Source organism: Oryctolagus cuniculus, chromosome X (genome assembly GCF_051225735.1).
Source record: "Oryctolagus cuniculus isolate XC-2025 breed Fujian yellow rabbit chromosome X, ASM5122573v1, whole genome shotgun sequence".
In the NCBI taxonomy this organism is placed as follows: Eukaryota; Metazoa; Chordata; class Mammalia; order Lagomorpha; family Leporidae; genus Oryctolagus; species Oryctolagus cuniculus.
Window position 1 is genome coordinate 73124612 of NC_142888.1, and position 16778 is coordinate 73141389.

Here is a 16778-nt window from a genome sequence, read left to right on the forward strand (position 1 = left end):
ATTGCTGTAGGAGAGGGAGGATAACTTAGATCTGAACCAATGTAGGGTCTCAATAAGTAACCCAAGGTAGCTACCATCTGGTCAGGCAGCTAAGAAAACTGCTCCCCATTGTGGGTATATGGGAGGGAGACATAGACTAAAAAATGATACTGAGGGGCTGGCATTGTGGCACAGCAGGTTAAGCCACCACCTGTGGTGCCAGCATCCCATATGAGCACCAGTTCAAGTCCTTGGCTGTTCCACTTAGGATCCAGCTCCATACTAATGCACCTCAGAAAGCAGTGGAAGATGGCCCAAGTACTTGGCCCCTGCTACCCACTTGGGAGACTCAGATGGAGTTTCAGGTTCCCGGCTTCAGCCTTGCCCAGCCCCGACCATTACAGCTATTTGGGTAGTGAACCAGCAGATAGATGACCTCTCTCCCTCTCTCCTTTCTCTGTGACTCTGCCTTAACAGAAAGAGGTGATACTGAGATAAACAGAGTTATCTGTTGGATATCTTTTACTTCATATTGGCTATTTTATATATATATATATATATACATATATATAAATTTTATGTCACATTGCTTCAGTGATATCAATATCCATGGGGTGGGGTTGCTGGGAAGGTCCAGGGTGGGCCTATGTTACTATCTTCCCAGTTATTCTCCTGCATCCAATATGATATTTGTGACTGAGTCTTCTTCTTCACCCCGTTTTCTGTTGTCATTCTGAGAGATAATTAAGCATCATGTCGATTCCAGCCAGCTATAACTTACTCACTCTTCCTTAACCTCAGTTCCAGACAATGACCTTTACTGTTACTCCACTGTAGCTACAAACTCCTACCACTTCAGAAATCCAGTATTCTGTTCTCTGACCACAGCCTCCTATTGTTGCTACTCTCAGCACTCCTTTCCTCTAAACCTATTTTGTGTTTTTATTTGAAGGGTGATTATTGTATTGGTAGTAATAATGAAAAATCATGGTAGTAATAGCAACAATAATATTAGCTGCTTTTAATGGAGTATTTACTATGTGTCTGGTGCTGTGGAAAGCGTTTTACAAGCATAATCTTAATCCAAATAACATGATAATCCTTTGGGATAGATTTAACTGCTACAATTCTCAGTTTATAAATGAGTACTCTAAGTCTCAGAGAATTTGTTTCCTAAGATCCTGTAGCCAATAAGTGAGGAAGCCAAAAGTCTGACTATAGAACCTGAACTTGTAACTGCTTCGCTAAACTGCTTCTCTTGTGAAGTTACAAAAAAGTGTGTGTGTGTGTGTGTGTGTGTGTGTGTGTGTGTGTATAATTGAGAACAGATCATAGTTTTATTTTGAGAAAGTAAAATGCAATGTAAAGACATTTACATAAGAGGGTTCCCTGTAGCAAATATGTGGTTATGTTTCTATTTCTGAACTCTCTGTCCTTAGGTACTAATCCTAAACCATTTCAACATCTGTTTCAAATCATGCATTTTGCTTCATCTAGAAAACCATAAAACATTATGTCATTAACACCAAGCAAGCATATGCTCTCCATTATGTTTTATTCTTTCATAATGAAATAGTTATAAAACAACATGACATAGTTTCTCTATTAATTTATAGGATTTCAGTAGCAAATACACTGTTTTAATGGTAGTATAAAGAGCCATATTGAAATTTGGGGGAGTCTTTTATAAATTTTCAACTGTGACAAAATATTAAATGTTGTAAAATATTCCCAACTATAATAATTGGTGACATTTGGAAGTATAACTTTATTGTTTAAGAGAAATTGAAAAGCTGTTCAAAGATTAGCTTGTCATGCCTATCTTTTTTTTTTAGATTGATTTATTTATTTGAAGGAATTACAGACAGAGAGGGAGAGACAGAGACAAAGACAGAGAGATCTTCCATCTGCTGGTTCACTCCCCAAATGGCCACAAGGGCCAGAGCTGGGCCAGGTGGCAGCCAGGAGCCAGGAAGCTTCATCTGGGCCTCCCACATGGGTGCAGCGTCCCAGAGACTTGGACCATCTTCTACTGCTATCCCAGGCTATAGCAGAGAGCTGGATGGGAAGTGGAGCAGCTGGGACTCAAACTGATGACCATAGGATGCCAGCACAGCTAATGGCAGCTTAACCTATTATGCCACAGCACTGGCCCCGCTTGTTACGCCTTAGGATCCTTATTAACATGGACCATGTTTGTTGCGGTTGATTTCTCAACAATGTTGCAGTGGATTCGTTTCTGAGAGGAGGTGCCTGGTGGGGGCAAGAGGCGCGGAGTCACCACACAGATCCCGGGAGTTGGGTGAAAGCGGGCTTGAGGCAAGCAGCCCGCAGACTCGTTTATTTCAGTTGGTACATCTTATATAGTCAAGACCAGCTGATCCGGTCAAGGGGCGGTCTATGCCCCAACCAATCACAGCCTGTTGCCAGGCAGTTTCCAAAGCCATCCAATCACAGCCTGTTGCCAGGCAGGCTCCGTTGCCAGGTGGGATTCAAAGCCATCCAATCACAGCCTGTTGCCATGCAGGCTCCGTTGCCAGGTGGGATTCAAAGCCATCCCTGAATAACTGACACTCACTTGCCAGCGGCCACCTTGGCATGGCCTTCTCATTCCACCACACATGTTTCTTTAGTCTCCTGTGATTTGTAACATTTTCTCAGGGGTATCTTGTGATTTTAATTTGCATTTCCTTAATGACAAATGATGTTGAACATATTGAGGTTTTTTCCTTATGGAAAAGTACACCTAACATTTACCATATTAACTGTTTTTAATTGTGCAGCTTAGTAGTGTTAAGTATATTAACATTGCTGTGATACAGTTTTCCAGAACTTTTGTATCTTGTAAATTTAAAACTCTGTGTCCATTAACAACAACTTTGCTTTTCCCCTGCCATCCAACCTGTGGGAACCACCATTGTACTTTGTGTTTCTTTGAATTTCTCTACTTTAGATACCTCATGTAAGTGGAATCATAATAGCATTTATCTTTGTTGTGACTAGATTATTTCATTTAGCACAATGTCCTCAATGTTCATCCATGTTATGATATGTGACAGTATCTTCTTCCTTTTGAAGATGGAGTAGTAATATTCTGTTCTTTATGTATATCACATTTTGGTTATTCATTCGTCTGTCAAGGGACATCTGTGTTACTTCCACCGCTTGGCGTTGAGGATGGTACTGGAATGAACATGAGTATGCAGATACCTCTTTGAGATCCTGATTTCAGTTCTTTTGGGTAAATATCCAGAAGTGGGTTTTCTATTTTTAATTCTTTGAGGTTTTCCCGTTTTGTAATCCTCTCAACAGTGCAAAGGATTTAAATTTCTCCACATCCTCACTAATGCTTATTACTTTCTGATTTTGGGTGGTTAGTAGGTATCCTAAAGGGTGTGAGGTGATACCTCATTATAGTTGCGGTTTGTATTTCTCTAAAATACAAGATGTTGAGCATCTTCTCATATCTTGTTGGCTATTTATACATCATTTTTAGGAAAATGCCTATTCAAATCCTTTGCTTGTTTTTAAATTAAGTTATATAATAATATAATTATTGGGGTTTTTAAAAAATTTTATTTATTTGAAAGGCGGAGTTACAGAGAGGCAGAGGTAAAGGCAGAGAGAGAGATAGATAGATATTCCATTCACTTGCTTATTCCCCAGATGGCTGCATCGGAGCTGGGCCATTCTGAAGCCAGGAGCCAGGAGCTTCTTCTGGGTCTCCCATGCAGGTGCAGGGGCTCAAGGACTTGGGTCATCTTCTACTGTTTTCCCAGGCCATAGAAGAGAGCTGGATGGGAAGTGGAGCAGCTGGGACTTGAACCAGCGCCCATATGGGATGCTGGCACTGCAGATGGTGATACTGCAGACGGATGTCGTCTTTACCCTCTACGCCACAGCACAGGCCCCTATAATTTTTGTTGGAAACATTTTTATGCCAGTTTTTCATCTGTATATCTTCTTAGCTAGAATGTTCAGTTCTTCTACCCAATTTTAAAAACTGTAATTTTTTATTTTATATATTTGAAAGAGAGAAAGATTTCCTATCCACTGGTTCACTGTCTAAATGTCCACAATAGTTGGGGCTGGGCCAGGCCAAAGCCATGAGTCCAGAACTCAATCTGGGTTTCCCACATGGGTGACAGGGACCCAAGTCTTTGAGCCATCCTCTGCTGCCTCCCATGGTATGTATTAGCAGGAAGCTGGAGTTGGGAGTAAGCTGGAACTTGAACCCAGACATTCTGTTTTTATTTTTAAGATTTTTTTTAAAGATTATTTATTTATTTGAGAGAGAGAGAAAGGTCTTTCATCAGTTGTTTCACTCCCCAGATGGCCGCAATGGCCAGAGCTGGGCCAGTCTGAAGCCAGAAGCTAGGAGCTTCTTCTGGGTCTCCCACACGGGTGTAAGGGCCCAAGGACTTGGGCCATCTTCTACTGCTTTCCCAGGCCATAGCAGAGAGCTGGACTGGAAGTGGAGCAGCTGGGACTTGAACCCATATGGGATTCTGGCAGTATAGGCGGCAGTTTTACCCACTACATCACAGTGCCAGCTCCTAAGATTTATTTTTCATTTATTTGAAAGACAGAGTTACAGAGAGGCAGAGAGAAAGAGGTCTTCCATCCACTGGTTCACTCCCCAAATGGCTGCAACAGCTGGAGCTGGCCTGATCCAAAGCCAGGAGTCTAGACCTTCTTCCACATCTCCCATGTGAGTGCAGTGGCTCTTAAAAAGATTTTATTTATTTGAAAGACAGAGTTGGGGCTGGCACTGTGGCTCAGTGGGTAAAGCTGCTGTCTACAGTGCCAGCATCCCATATGAGTGCTGGTTCGAGTCCTGGCTGTTCCACTTCCGATCCTGCTCTCTGCTGTGGCCTGGGAAAGCAGTAGAAGATGCCCCAAGTCCTTGAGCCCCTGCACCCACAGGAGCCTGGGACTCCATCCAGTTCTCCCACATGGGTTGCAAGGCCCCAAGAACTTGGTCCATCTCCCCCTACTTTCTCAGGCTCATTAGCAGGGTGCTGGATCAGAAGTGGAGCAGCCAGGACTCGAACCAGCACTCATTTGGGATGCTAGCATCATGGGCAGTGGTTTAACATGCTGGGCTACAGTGCCTGCCTTAAGAGCTTTTTATATACTCTGGATATGAATTCTGTATCAGATATGTGATTTCCAACATCTACCAGGCTTTTCATCCTTTAATAGCCTTTTATGACCCAAGATCATACTGATTTTCTTCTATTCTTTTAGGTTTATATTTTACATTTAGGTCTGTGATCCATTTTGAGTTATTTTTGTATACGGTGTCCATTTTTTTATACAAATGTCCAGTTGTTTTAGTTGAAAAGACTTTCCTTCCTCCTTTCACTTGCTTTTGCACCTTTGTCAAAAATCAATTCACCGTATTTTTGGACTTTCTGTTCTATCCATTGTCTGTCCTTTCACCAATACCACACTATATTGATTTGATTATTGTAGCTGTATAGTAAGAGCACTTTCTAGGGGCTGGCGCTGTGGCATAATGGGTAAAAGCCACCTCCTGCAGTGCCAGCATCCCATATGAGCACCTGTTTGAGACCTGGCTGCTCCACTTCCAGTCCAGCTCTCTGCTATGGCCTGGGAAAGCAGTAGAAGATGGCCCAAGTCCTTGGGCCCTTACACCCGTGTGGGAGACCCAGAAGAAGCTCCTGGCTCCTGGCTTCAGATCAGCCCAGCTCTAGCCATTGCAGCCATTTGGGGAGTGAACCAGCAGATGGAATATCTTTCTCTGTAACTCTGCCTTTCAAATAAATAAATAAATCTTAAAAAAAAAACACTTTTTAAATTTCTATATTTATTATTTATTTATTTATTGGAGAGACAGATGAGAGCAAGAGAGAGACAGAGATAGAAAGGCCCTGCCTACTAATTCAGTCCCCAGAACTCTACAGGGCCCCCCAGCTGGGGTTGAACTCAGGAGTCAGAAACTCAATCCAAGTCTCCCACATAAGTAGAAAGAATCCCGTTACTTGAGCCATTGCCACTGTCTCCCAGGGTCTGCATTAGCAAGAAGCTGAAGTTAGGAATGGGAACTAGGCATCGAACCCAAGTAGTTGAAGTGTAAGACACAGGCATCCTAACCAGTATCTTAATGGCTAGGCTAAATGCCCACCATTTAAGAAAGTTTTTAAATCAGGTAATAAGATTCTTCCAACTTTATTCTTTTTTAGAATTGTTTTTGGCTCTTCTAGTTCTTCTGCCTTTCATATAAATTTTACAGTCAGCTTGTTGGTATCTTTTTTTTTAAAAAAAAAGATTTGTTTTAAGGGCTGGTGCTGTGGCATAGTAGGATAAGCATCCACCTGTGGTGCCAGCATCCCATATGGGCGCTGGTTTGAGTCCCGGCTGCTCTTCTTCCAATCCAGCTCTCTGCTAATGGCCTGGGAAATCAATAAGAAGATGGCCCAAATGCTTGAGCCATTGTACCCATGTGTTAGACCCAGAAGAGGCTCCTGGCTCATGGCTTCTGATCAGCCCAGCTCTAGCCGTTGTGGCCATTTGGAGAGTGAACCAGTGGATGCAAGACCTCTCTCTCTGTTTCTACCTCTTTATCTCTAACTCTGCCTCTCAAACAAATAAATAAAGCTTTTTTAAAAATTTAGTTTATTTATTTGAAAGAGTTACAGAGAGATGGGGAGAGACAGAGTGTGTGTGTGGAAGTGGTACAATGATAGGAACCCTAGAAACTCAGAGCAACAGAATCATCACTCAAGTTTGGAAAAGATGTTAAAGGCCATGCACTCTAGCATTCACCTGTGTGCAGGAATTCCCTGTGTAGCCTTTGTTTGTCCTTTGCTTGAAGGTCTCCAGTGATAGTAAACTTAAAATTTCCCAAAGTAACCATTTCCATTTTAAAAAAGATACAATCATCAGAAAATGTTTCTTTTCAAAACAGCCAGATACAATCAGTGCCTTGCCCTAGGTTGAGTTATAATTTGGACAAATCTGTCAGGGTTATGTTAGAGTCACTTGGGTAAATATACATGAGATATTAGATGAGATGAAAATTTGTGGCTGGCACCGCGGCTCACTAGGCTAATCCTCTGCCTTGCAGCGCCGGCACACTGGGTTCTAGTCCCGGTCAGGGCGCCGGATTCTGTCCTGGTTGCCCCTCTTCCAGGCCAGCTCTCTGCTGTGGCCAGGGAGTGCAGTGGAGGATGGCCCAGGTGCTTGGGCCCTGCACCCCATGGGAGACCAGGAGAAGTACCTGGCTCCTGCCTTCGGATCAGCGTGGTGCGCCGGCCGCAGCGCGCCGGCCGCTGCGGCCATTGGAGGGTGAACCAACGGCAAAGGAAGACCTTTCTCTCTGTCTCTCTCTCTCACTGTCCACTCTGCCTGTCAAAAAATAAAAAATAAATTGTTAAGATAGTAGAAATTGTTGACTGAGAAAAGCTCTTTTCAGGGCAGTATAGAAAGTGATCTTATTTGGTATGTTATGTATTTTGAGAGAGTGATCCAGATATACATTAAGATGCTAAAAGCAGTGATTTCTCAGTATTGCGAATGTGGCATTGAGTTCTAGCAGAACTTCAAGGACTGACATTTCTTTTTTTTTTTTTTTAAGATTTATTTTATTTATTTGAAAGATAGTTACAGAGAGAGGTAGAGACAGGGAGGTCTTCCATCTGCTGGTTCACTCCCCAGATGGCCACAATGGCTGGAGCTGCGCCAGTCCAAAGCCAGGAGCTAGGAGCTTCTTCTGGATCTCCCACGCGGGTGCAGGGGCCCAAGGACTTGGGCCATCTTCCACTGCTTTCCCAGGCCTTAGCAGAGAGCTGGATGGGAAGAGGAGCAGACAGGACTAGAACTGGTGCCCATATGGGATGCTGGCGCTTCAGGCCAGGGTGTTAACCCGCTGCACCACAGCACCAGCCCCAAGGATGGAAATTTCTAAACCATTTCAGAGACTAGAAAAAATAACTTCCCTAATTCTTTATATGACAATAGGATAACTGATAAAACTTGAGAGTGATAGTAAGAGGAGAGAAGATATATAGAACAGTCTCACAAAATATAAAAATCCTAGATATAAAAGAACTAAATAGAACCCAGATGAAATTCTAGATGCATTTTCATTAATATTAAGAATAAAACTAGGATGATTACCATTAACTGGTATTATTCAATATTATTCTGGAAGTTCTACCTTACAGAATAAGAAAAACAAGAAAAATGGCAACAAAACAAGACAGACAAAATAGATAAACCTCTAGCCAGACTAACAAAGAAAAAGGAAGAACTCAGATAAATAAAATTAGATATGAAAAAGTAGACATTACAACTGACAACACAAATACAAAAAATCATAAGAAGTTATTATCGGTGCCAGCGCTGTGGCGTAGCAGGTAAAGCCGCCGCCTGCAGTGCCAGCATCCCATATGGGCCCTGGTTCGAGTCCTGGCTGCTCCACTTCCAATCCAGCTCTCTGGGACAGCATTAGAAGATGGCCCAAGTCCTTGTGCACCTGCAACCGCATCAGAGACCCAGAGGAGACTCCTGGCTCCTGGCTTTGGATCGGCACAATTCCAGCCATTGCGGCCATTTGGAGAGTGAACCAGCAGATGGAAGACCTCTCTCTCTCTGCCTCTCCTTCTCTCTCTGTGTAACTCTGACTTTCAAATAAATAAATATTTTTTTTAAAAAAAGCTATTATGAGCAACTATATGCTAATAAACTAGAAAACTTCAAAGAAATGGATAATTTCCTGGGATCATACAACCTACCAAGATTAAATCAAGAAAATGCAATGAGATTCAAACAGTAATCAAAAGTCTTTCATGGGCCAGTGCCGTGGCTCACTTGGCTAATCCTCCACCTGCGGCGCCGGCATCCCATATGGGTGCCATTTCTAGTGCCAGTTGCTCCTCTTCCAGTCCAGCTCTGCTGTGGCCTGGGAGGGCAGTGGAGGATGGCCCAGGTGCTTGGGCCCCTGCATCTGCATGGGAGACCAGGAGGAAGCACCTGGCTCCTGGCTTCAGATCGGCACAGCACCGGCCGTGGTGGCCATTTGGGGGGTGAACCAACGGAAGGAAGACCTTTCTCTCTGTCTCTCTCTCTCACTGTCTAACTCTGCCTGTTAAGTGGGAAAAAAAAAGTCTTTCATGTAGGAAAAGTCCAGGACCTACTAACTTTACATGTAAATTCTACAGAACATTCAAAGAGGAAGTAACTCCAGTAATTTTAAAGCTATTCCAAAATGTTGAACAGGCTGGAATGCTGCCAATTTTTTTTTTATGAGGCCAGCATCACTTTGATACCAAAACAGAACAGAATCACCACACAAAAAGAAAACTACAGATTTACATCCTTAATGAACATAGATGCAAAGATTTTCAAAACTACAGATTTACATCCTTAATGAACATAGATGCAAAGATTCTCAACAAAATAGTAGCAAATCAAATCCCAAAGCATATCAAAAAGATCATACATCATGATCCAGTGGGATTTATCCCAGAAATACGAGGTTGATTCAACATTCAGAAATCATTAAATGCCATAAATCACATTGATAGAATGAAGAACAAAAACCATATGGTCATCTCAATAGATGCAGAGAAAGCGTTTGATAAGACTCAACATCCCTACATGATAAAAACACTCTACAAATTAGGTATAGAATGAACATATCTCAAAATTATGAAGGCTATGTATCACAAACGAACAGCCAATATACTGAATGGGGGAAAACTGAAAGCATTTCCCCTCGGAGCAAGACAAGGATGTCCACTTTCAACACTCTTATTCAATATAATACTGGAAGTTTTAGCAAGAGCAATTAGGAAAAAGGGCATCAAAATTGGAAAGGAGGAAGTCAATTAGCCATGTTTTTTGTATGTTAATGATGAACTTAAGGAAGGAAAGAGAAATGAAGAAATTCCATTCACAATAACCACCAAAAAAGATCAATATTTAGGAATCAATTTAACCAAAGAAGTGAAAGGTCTCTGTAGTGAAAATTATCAAACAATGATGAAAGAAATTATCAAGGATGCAAAAAAAAAATATATTCCTTGCTCATGGATCAAAAGAATTGATATCATGAAAATGTGTATAATACCTAAAGCAGTTTACAGATTCAATGCAATCCCTATCAAAATACCAATGGCATTCTTTACAGAATTAGAAAAAACAATCCTAAAATTCATATGGAATCACAAAAGACTCTGAATAGCCAAAGTGATCCTGAGCAAGAAAAACCAAGCTGGAAGCATCACAATACCTGATTTCAAAGCATAATACAAAGCTATAGTAATTAAAACAGCTTAGTACTGGCATAAAAACCGTTACATAAATGAATGGAACAGAATAGAGAGCCTAGAAATCAATTCATGTACATACAGCCAACTGACTTTTGACAGAAGTGCTCAGACCTTAACAGTGGAATAAGTATAACTCTTCAACAAATGGTGCTGGTAGAACTGGATGTATATGGGTAGAAGAATGAAATTAGATGCATACCTCTCACCATATACAAAAATCAACTCAAGATGGATTTAAACCTGAGACTATGAAGTTGCTGAAAGAAAATGTAGGGGAAACATTGGTATAGGGGATGACTTCTTGTACAAGACCCCCAAAGCACAGATAACAGAAGCAAAACTAAACAAATGGGACAATGTCAAACTCAGAAGCCTTTGCACAGCAAAGAAAATGATCAATAGAGTGAGGAGACATCCAACAGAATTGTAAAAATATTTGCAAACCACCTGACAAAGGATTAATATCCCAAATATATCAGCAACTTAAAACTCAAGAATAAAACAACCAATCCAGTTGCAGAATGAGCAAAGGACTTCAATAGACAATTATCAAAAGAAGAAATACAAATAACCAACGAATATATGAAAAAAATGCTCATCACTAGCCATCAGGAAAGTGCAAATCAAAACCACAATGAGATATGACCTCACTCCTGTCAGAATGGCTTAAATCCAAAACACTGTTGGTGGGACTGTAAATTAATGCAGCCACTGTAGAAAACAGTGTGGGAATTTTTTAAAAAGCTAGAAATAGACTTGCTATATGATCCAACAATCCCACTGCTGGGTATATAGCCCAAAGACATGAATACACTGTGTCAAGGAGATACGTGCACCACCATGTTTGTAGCAGCACTGTTCACAATAGCCAAAATTTGGAACCAACCAAGGTGTCCATAATCAGATGAATGGATAAAGAAAATGTGCTATATATATACAATGTAATATTATTGAGCTGTAAAAAAGAATGAAATTCTACATTTGCATCAAAATGGATGCAACTGGAGGACATGATGTTGAGTGAAATAAGCTGGACCCAGAAAGACAAATACCACAAGTTCTCCCTTATATTAGGGAGCTAAAATTTAAAAAACAAAAAAGAAATATCATGTATCAGTATTGCTGCAAATATAGTTTTATAAAACTATGTTTTATACCTTTGTCAAACCAATGGTTAGGAATGTTTTAGTGATCTGTGATTACTTTAAAATTTATTGTATATGTGTGAAATGATCATTTTTCATTCAATTATTGTTTATAGTGCTGTCTATGTTTCCACTAAACCAGAGTCATTTTGCTTTTTACTTGTTAAACCTCTTATTTAGTGAAGTATTAAGACTTTTTACTGTAGTGTAATTTTAAAATATGTTTCACAAAAACAAAAAAAAACGAAAGGGAAAAGGAAAGAGGGTGGAAAGGAAAGAGGAGGGGGGAGGGAGGGAATATCATTATATTCTTAGAATTATATGTATGAAGGGGCTGGCGCTATGGCGCAGTGGGTTAAAGCCCCAGCCTGCAGCACCGGCATCCCATATGGGTGCTGGTTCTAGTACCGGCTGCTCCTCTTCCAATCCAGCTCTCTGCTATGGCCTGGGAAAGCAGTAGAAGATGGCCCAAGTCCCTGGGCCCCTGCACCCCCACGTGGGAGACCCAGAAGAAGCTCCTGGCCCTGACTTCGGATCGGCTCAGCTCTGGCCATTGCAGCACTCTGGGGAGTGAACCAGCAGATGGAAGACCTCTCTCTCTGTCTCTACCTCTCTCTGTAACTCTGTATTTCAAATAAATAAAATAGATCTTTAAAAAAAAGAATTGTATGTATAAATCACATTGAATCTGTTAAAAACTAATTAGAATTTTAAAATTACAAAAGATAAAGTGGCAAAATTATTGTTCTAGTTAGGCTCTCTAGGATGTTAGAAACAGATACTCAAGTTTTATCTTAAATGGTGAGGATCAATTATAAGGTTACACATGGGAATAAGGAGCTAGGAATAGAAGAAAACTTCTAACTTATGATAAATGAAATTATTTAAAAAGTCCTATAGTGTGCATACTTAAAAGCTTTCCTTCTGAATTTGGAAATGAGATCAGGGTTCCCTTTATTACCATTGTATAGGCAATCTTACCTTTTGCAATTACACAAGGAAAGGAAGAAATAATCATTTGTAGAAAATATGATCGTGTATGTAGTACATCTAAAATAATTAAGAATAAACATTTGAATTGATAAATAACTTAGACTGTTGGACATGTGATCAATATAGAAAATTGATTGTATCGCTGGTGCTGTGGTATAGCAGGTAAAGCCTCTGACTGCAAAGCGGGCATCCCATATAGGCACCACTTGGAATCCTGGTTGCTCCACTTCAGATCCAGCTCCCTGTTGATGTGCCTGGGAAAGCAGCAGAGAATGGCCCTAGCCCTTGGGCCCCTGCACCCACATGGGAGACCCAGAAGAAGCTCCAGGCTCCTGGCTTCGAATCAGGCCAGCTCCATCCATTGCAGCCATTTGAGGAGTGAGCCAGTGGATGGAAGACCTTTTTCTCTGCCTCTGCCTCTCTGTAACTTTGTCTTTCAAATAAATAAATATATATTTAAAAAAAATTAGTTTGTGGGGCCAGCACTGTAGCACAGCAGGTTAATACCCTGGCCTGAAGTGCCGGCATCCCATATGGGCACCGATCCAGCTCCCTGCTATGGCCTGGGAAAGCAGTAGAAGATGGCCCAAGTGCTTGGGCCCCTGCACCTACTTGGGAGACCTGGAAGAAGTTCCTGGCTCCTGACTTCGGATTGGCACAGCTCCGGCCATTGTGGCCAATTGGGGAGTGAACCAGCAGATGGAAGACTCTCTCTCTCTCTCTCTCTCTCCCTCCCTCCCTCCCTGCTTCTCTTCTCTCTGTGTAACTCTGACTTTCAAATAAGTAAATCTTTTTTTAAAAATAATCAGTTTGGAGCCGGCGCCGTGGCTCAATAGGCTAATCCTCCACCTTGCGGCGCCGGCACACCGGGTTCTAGTCCCGGTTGGGGCGCCGGATTCTGTCCCGGTTGCCCCTCTTCCAGGCCAGCTCTCTGCTATGGCCAGGGAGTGCAGTGGAGGATGGCCCAGGTGCTTGGGCCCTGCACCCCATGGGAGACCAGGAAAAGCACCTGGATCCTGGCTCCTGCCAGGATCAGCGCGGTGTGCCGGCTGCAGCGGCGGCCATTGGAGGGTGAACCAACGGCAAAGGAAGACCTTTCTCTCTGTCTCTCTCTCTCACTGTCCACTCTGCCTGTCAAAAAAAAAAAAAAAAAAAATCAGTTTGGGCCGTCGCTGTGGCACAATAGGTTAATCCTCTGCCTGCAGCGCTGGTTTTAGGCCTGGCTGTGCCTCTTTCTGATGCAGCTCTCTGCTATGTCCTGGGAAAACAGTGGAAGATGGCCCAAGCACTTGGGCCCCTTCTCTTGCATGAGAGACTTGGAAGAAGCTCCTGGCTCCTGGCTCCAGATCAGCCCAGCTCAGGCCGTTGTGGCCATCTGGGGAGTGAACCAATGGATGGAAGACCTATCTCTCTGTCCTTCTCACTGTAACTCTACTTCTCAAATAAATAAAATATTTTTAAAAAATCAGTTGTGTTTCTGTATATAAGCAACAAGTAGCTGGAAACTTAAAATTTAAAAGTATTAGAAGTTGGGGCTTGCATTGTGCACAATTAGGCCACCACCTGCAACACTGATATCCCATATCAGAGTGCCAGTTCAAGTCCCAGCTGCTCCACTTCTGATCTGGTTTCTTGGTGATATTCCTGGGAGAGAAGCAGAGGATGGCCCAGGTGCTTTGGCTTCTGCTAACCTGCGGGAGACCAGGATGGGGTTCCTGGCTCCTGGCTTCAACCTGGTCCAGCCCTAGCCATTACAGCCATTTCTGGAATGAACCATCAGATGAAAGGTCTATCTCTATCTTTCTATGTCTCTTTCTCTCATTCTGCCTTTCAAGTTAATAAATAAATACATAAATCTTTTAAAATATAAAGTTACTGCTATATCATGTCAAAACCTAGGGATAAATCTAGGAAAACATGTGCAAGGCTTTTTTTTTTTTAAATTTGGTTGGGTTCTTTTTAGATTTTTATTTATTTGAAAGGTAATTACAGAGGGCGGGGGGAGGGAGGAGGAGATAGAGGGAAAGAGAGAGAGGGATCTTCCATCCACTGGTCACTCCCCAAATGGCTACAACAGCCAGGATTGGGCCAGGCTGAAGCCAGGAGCCTAGAACTCTATCAGGGTCTCCCACATGAGTGGCAGGGGCTCAAGTTCTTGGGCCTTCTGCTGCTGCTTTCCAGGTGTATTAGCAGGCAGATAGACTGAAGTGGAGCATCTGGGACTTGAACCAGCATCCACATGGGATGTCTTCATTGCAGGCTGTAGCTTGACCACTGTGCACAAGGGTTTTACATAGAACATTATTGAAAAAAGTTAAAATATAAATAAATCAAGTGATATATTATGTTCATGGATTGGACGATTCAGTAGTTTTAAAGTACCAGTTGTCTACAGACTGATTTATATATTCAGTGAGATCCGAATCAAAAGCCCAACAGTGGTGTGTGTGTGTGGTGCTGGGTGATGGCAGTAGATAGTTTCTTGACAAGCTGATTTAAGTTTATAGGGGAATAGAAGGGTCCAAGAATAGCCAAGATACTCAAGATACTCTTGAAGAACATGCAAGAGAATTGTTCATGTCTTATAAAATAAATGTTTTGGTCAGTGATGGACTGCATAAATGATAGTAGTCCTATGAGGTTTAACAGATCTGGAAAATCCTATTGCCTACTGACATTGTTGCCATTATATCATTGTGTAACACATCACTCAGGTGTTTATGGTGATGCTGGTGTAGACACACCTACTGTGCTCCCAGACATATAAGAGTACAGCATGTACAGTATGTACAGTACATAATACTTGATAATAATAAAAAATGACTGTTACTAGATTATATATTCTATTATTTTCACCACTATTTTAGAGCAGGGGTGGGGAACATTTTTCTGCCAAGGGCCATTTGGATATTTATAACATCATTCATGGGGCCATACAAAATTATCAACTTAAAAATTAGCCTGCTGGGGCCAGCGCTGTGGCATAGTGGGTAAAGCCGCCGCCTGCAGTGCCACCATCCCATATGGGTGCCGGTTCGAGACCTGGCTGCTCCACTTCTGATCCAGCTCTCTGCTATGGCTTGGGAAAGCAGTAGAAGATGGCCCAATTGCTTGGGCCCCTGCACCCACGTGGGAGACCTGGATGAAGCTCCTGGCTCCTGGCTCCTGGGTTCAGATCAGCCTAGCTCCAGCCATAGCAGCCATTTGGGGAGTGAACCAGCAGATTGAAGATCTTTCTCTTTCTCTCTGTATCTCTGCCTTTCAAATAAATCTTTAAAAATTAGCCTGCTGTAGATTTATTCAATTTTGAGTTCTGCCTATGATCGCCTTGGCAGGGCCAGAACAGATGATTTCATGGGCATTATACAGCCATGGACCAGACATTCACCGCCTCTGTTAGAGTGTACTCCTACTTATACATATAAAAATATTGACTGGGATCGGTGCTGTGGCACAGCATGTTAAGCCACCATCTGTAGTGCCAGCATCCCATATGGGCACCGGTTCAAATCCTAGCTGCTCCATTTCCGATCCAGCACCCTGCTAATGCACCTGGGAAAGCAGTGGAGGATGGCCCAAGTGCTTGGTCCCCTGTATCCACACGGGAGACCTGGATGAGGCTCCTGGCTCCTGGCTTCAGCCTGGCCTAGCTCTGGTCATTGCCGCCATTGGGGGAGTGAACCAGTGGGTGGAAGATCTCTTTCTGTCTGCCACTCACTGTAACTCCACTTTTCAAGTAAATTAATAAATCTTTTTTTTAAAGTTGAATATATGTTATGCTAGCAGCAGCCTCTTAAGTCATGTTTACTGTGTCTCTTTAAAAAAAAAGATTTATCTATTTGTTTGAAACGCAGAGTCACAGAGAGATAGAGATCAAGATTAATCTTCCATCTGCTGGTTTACTCCCAAATGTCCCCAGTAGCCGAGTCTGGGCCAGGCTGAAAGCCAAGAACTCCATCTGGTCTCCCACATGTGTGTCAGGGGCCCAAACACTTGGATTATCTTTTGCTGCCTTCCCAGATGTGTTAGTGGAGTAGCCTTCCCAGATTGGACATGGAGTAGCTCAGACTCTAACCAGTACTTTGATACCAGACACTGGTATCACAGGCAGCAACTTAACCCTCTGCACCACAACACTGGTCCCAATTGCATCTCTTGATTGGAACAAGATGCCATGTCAAGTGGCAGACCTATGGCTGGCCCTGTGGCTCACTAGGCTAACCCTCCGCCTTGCGGCGCTGGCACACCGGGTTCTAGTCCCGGTCGGGGTGCCGGATTCTGTCCCGGTTGCCCCTCTTCCAGGCCAGCAGTGCACCGGTCGCAGCGTGCCAGCTGCGCTGGCCATTGGAGGGTGAACCAA